The sequence below is a fragment of the Halyomorpha halys genome, unplaced genomic scaffold (genome assembly GCF_000696795.3).
Source record: "Halyomorpha halys isolate HHAL.00 unplaced genomic scaffold, Hhal_1.1 Scaffold13.1, whole genome shotgun sequence".
Taxonomy (NCBI): Eukaryota; Metazoa; Arthropoda; class Insecta; order Hemiptera; family Pentatomidae; genus Halyomorpha; species Halyomorpha halys.
The window spans coordinates 993,505-998,471 of NW_027104938.1; positions in this window are offsets into that span (position 1 = coordinate 993,505).

The window sequence follows — 4,967 nt, forward strand, 5'->3', positions numbered from 1 at the left end:
TATTTAGCTCGACTTAACCACTGGTAACGTACCTACTGACCACTGATAACGTGACCTTTGGTGGGAGATTTGATTTTAAATTTTTACTTCCTAACCTTAAACACGTGATAAGTCACGTGGTCATTAGGCAGCCAATTAGAAGCTAGCATTTGATCACATGATCCCATAAGGGGGTATTTAAATTCAAATTCAAACATAAACAAGGTTGGACAATTTGAACAAGGAGAGTTTACAAATCAATCCTGATGTAATTTAGTAAAATAATTTTATTGATTTTATTGTTGAATCTGTAACATAAAGAGTATTCATTAACGTCTTAGCCTTTAAATGATTCCTATATATATTTAGATAGTCACTTTATGTAATTGAATCCTTAAAACTTCTTATTGATTGTTTTATTATTTATCATTTTTTTTTTTTTTGGCTTAAGTCCTCCATTGAGTGGGGATGTCATGGGGAGCCCCAGAGTGGGAATGTCAAAATTCATTTCTCGGGGCTGCCGCGAAATAAATATTGACCAGCCCATGTGGGAATCGAACCCACAACCTTCTGAACCAAGCGTTCTGGGACCCTCGTCCCAACCCGCTCAGCTATCAGTTCATTTATCATTTTGTTCTCTGTTATATTTCTGGATATTTTAAGGTTAATATCCGAAATCTTGTAAATTAATTTATTTGAATAAAAAGTTTTCATTAATATTTTAAATATCTTATTTTTGAAGCTCAACAAGGATGCCGCGAAAACTTTTGTTGCTCTAAAGGGGTTCCGCACTTTTTTTTTTATCCATCAAGTTGCGAAAAAAGTACATGAATTTTTTTTCGGTTTAGAGTTATATTGTTTTTTATTTATTTGATGACATAGTTTTTGTGAAGATCCCTTAAATGTTTCAATATCTGTTAGCATTCGATTGCATTCTTAAAATCTAGTTTTTGAATAATTACATCCGCTAAATGAGATATAAAATTTTTGTTAAATCTTTATCTGAAGTTTATCTATACGAAACAATTTTACTTTCTCCCTATTTACTATCTCTGACGAAAAAATTAAAATAAAATCTAAAACTAAAATCCTTCTACAAAATTCCATAACACCATATCCTGTAGCTAACGGTACCTTATTTAGTAAATTTCTTTATATCTTCAAGTAATAAAATAAACAAAAAGGACTCTCTATTAAATAAACAGCTTGAATGATGGTTTTCCGCCGCCTATATAATTACGCCTGACAGCTCATAAATTTCCTTATAAATTACATGCCATAAATTGTATATTTATCTTAGTTGAAAACTTATTTACATTTTGTAATTCTATGTAGAGGATACCGAGGGTTCATGTTTATAATGTAATGTTTAACAAGTAACTCGGTGCATTATTTCTTTCTATATTTTGTGCATAAAATAAATTTATAAAAAAAAAAAATATTGGAAGATTATTGATTGACCGTGTGTAAAGATGAAAGGAATATGGTCCGGGTGCGGTCAAAAAAACTCAAATAGTAGAAGTATACTGTTTTATTGAGCCAACGTTTCGCCCCACGTTGCAGGGCTTCGTCAGGGCTAAAAAAGATACAAACACATAGTTACAAAAGAAAAAAAAAAAAGAAGAGAAAAAAAAACAAAAACATAAGTGTAAAATAACAGGGTTTATACAACCTTTAATTTTTCTTATTATATCTTACTTTTTTACATTTTATACCCCGGTTATTTTACACTTATGTTTTTGTTTTTTTTTCTCTTCTTTTTTTTTCCTTTTGTAACTATGTGTTTGTATCTTTTTTAGCCCTGACGAAGCCCTGCAACGTGGGGCGAAACGTTGGCTCAATAAAATAATATAATTCTACTATTTGAGTTTTTTTGACCGCACCCGGACCATATTCCTTTAAAAAATATATATATATTTTATCTTAAAAAGCCTGGATTACTTTCTGAATAGAGTCATATAAATTGATTATAGAGGGAATGGAATGAGATCAAATTTTTTTTTAAATTGTTTAAATAAATAAAATTTTATCCATTTTAGTCTCAAAACATCTTTTATTCCTTTATAAGTCCGACGTTTCGACCATTTGGCTATCCTCTAGGACAATCTATCACAAACAGCTTTTATTGCACATATGATTCTTAAAAATTCCAAACAAATAACAATATTATTAATAAATTATCATACCGTAATACAATTTTAGAACCACCTCATTTAAAAAACTACTTTATGCAGACTATTCTGCCCAGGGTATTTATATCAGTCTACAAATTACCCTAGGAGACATTAAAACATTAGGGAATCATATAATTTTGTTAATAAGCAATTCTTAGCTTATGTTAAATTAACTATTTTGGTTATTGTTCATATTAAATTAAAAATAAAAACTTCTTAACATAGTCAATGTTCTTTGTTAAAATTTATCACAACAATATTTGTAATCTTCCCTACACTCAGATCTGACATTTAATTTATTTATTACAACTATATTTTGGTTAAATTTCCTGTTTATTTTATTATTGAAATTTATATCAAGGTTAATTAATTATCAATGTTGATTTTATCTAATATTGTTCATAAATTAATTTTACTTAAAATCTTTGCACAGTAAAAAAAAATTATAAACACATGAGATCAATGTAATATAATATTTATTTTATTTTTTAATAGTTTATTTATTGTTATTTACAACTGTAAAAAAATATATATAGCTATTAAATTTTCTTGTATAACTATAATAATATGAACCCCTAGAATCCATTAGGGTCTGGAGTTCAGTACTTTGTGAGTAAGAAGCAATGTTTTAAACAAAGAGATAATAACTCTCAACTGCCATATGCTCCCCGAACAAAGGTACCCACTTTATCGAGACAGAATGTGCCCCAGAAGGCCTTCTGAACCCACAGGGTTGGCTCACGGCTACAGTAGCAGAATAAATAATTATTTACCGCAACCGGATCCGAACCTAGGTCTCAGGAATTAGTACAGTGCCTTATCCACTGAGCTACCTCGTTTCCTCAATTTCAAAAATAATTTGTGTAAAGATTTATTTTTAAAATACTATTTTGAATAAAATTTTCCCTGGAATACTTTGTAGAGTAATATACTCTCACGTGTAATTAAATATCTCACTAAACTAAAATATAAATTGTACTGTTGAAACTTCACATGCGTGTTTACAACAACTTTACGTGTCGTTGAAGAAATGGCACGGCACAGTTTTAAAAGTAGGTTTGCAGCACAAAAGTTCTCGTTAATTTAGTCTAAAACAGCTTTTACAATATATTGTACCTAGAGGTCTATAATATTTTAAATATATACAATTTAATGTAGATACTTTTGTTACAAATATGTTTTAATAAATATTTTGGGCTTATAAACTTATGAATAAACTATGCTATTAAGTAACACGGAATAAGTGTTATATAACTTATAGACCAGGAATATCCAACTTACAAAGTTGGCCCTTCAGGAGTCAAAATTAAAACCTTAAACAGGGTTGCGTGCCATATAATTAAAATTTTAAAGTTATAAGTACAAAAGACTGATCTACACGACTATTATAAGGCCTATCTGGATATATGGAGTTGAACTTTGGGGTTTCCACTAAACCATTAAATTCCTCCAATGCGTATAGTCCAAAATCCTACGTAAAATCCTTAATGCTCCTTACTTTGTCACGAACTAAGTCATCCAACAAGACCTTAATGTCTCAAATGTTGCCGATTTGGCCAGAACCAGATACCAATCTTTCCACAATAAACTTCCCAACCACCCAAATCCACTTATTTCTAACATGGCTTCTCCTTCATTACCTAATAATCCTCCTAAGTGTCTGAAAAGAAGATGGCCTCGAGATCTTCTCCTCTAGAAATGTTATTGGAGTTCTATCAATGGGTAGATTCTCAACATGTTTGTATCATGTCACTATCTAAGTTACAGCAAATTTACTGGTTGAATATATTTTTATAGAGTGGTAAATAACAATAAATCAATTATAAAAAAACTTATAAGTATCAATAAGGTTAGTATGTTAGGTAAAGTTGTTAATAAAACCAAAATTAGTAATATTTCTTTATGTTGACCAAGTATTTGTTATGCGTAAATAAGGAAAATATAAAGTTAAAATATTTTTATTATTAACAATCGATACAAGTATTATTTAATACTATAATATATATTTAGTGTAAACATTGTGGACGACTAGCTGCATCCACCATGAACGAATATCCACCTCTAGTTCTACTGTAGCCAACCTTATGAGATGAAGTAAAGAAACATTAGAAAGTTTATTTCTATTTTGACTTTGTTATAAACTACATCTACGAAAACATACTTTTACATAAGTACGTGCTTCCGAACATTGTTGACAGTTTTAGTCCAAAATTTCGCAAATTTGGAGTTCACTTTGAGAACTATAAACCACTATAATATTTTAACTAACTTATAAACCAGCTTATTTGTTTTGTTTATTTTTTTTTGTTTTTTTTATATTAAATTATAAAATATGAAAAGGAAGGAGTTCCAAGTAATTTTTTAAAAATCTAATTGGCACTCGCGGGCTCGAAGTTGGGCAACCATGTTATAGACCAGCGCTTCAAAGCAAGTGTTCCGTGGACTACGGATGAGAAGTCTAGAAGATGTTATTATGAAGATGTACAAGTTATTTCGACCCACACCGCAGGTCATCATCAGGGCTAAAATAAAAAGATACCAATGTAAAGCTAATGCAAGACTATAAAAGTGACAACTAAATAAAACAAATAAGAAGTTTGAGACATAAAAAAACATAGAACATAAATCATAAATAGTTAGGAAGCTTAAAATATATTAACTAACATAGTAATTAGTAATAATCTGATAAAAAAAAGAATTTATATTACCAAACAGATTTAATAATTAACAAAGATATATTAACTGATATATGGATGGCCCATTGATGGATACTGCTCCGATATTATTATTTTCGTAAGTTTTTAAGATAAATTA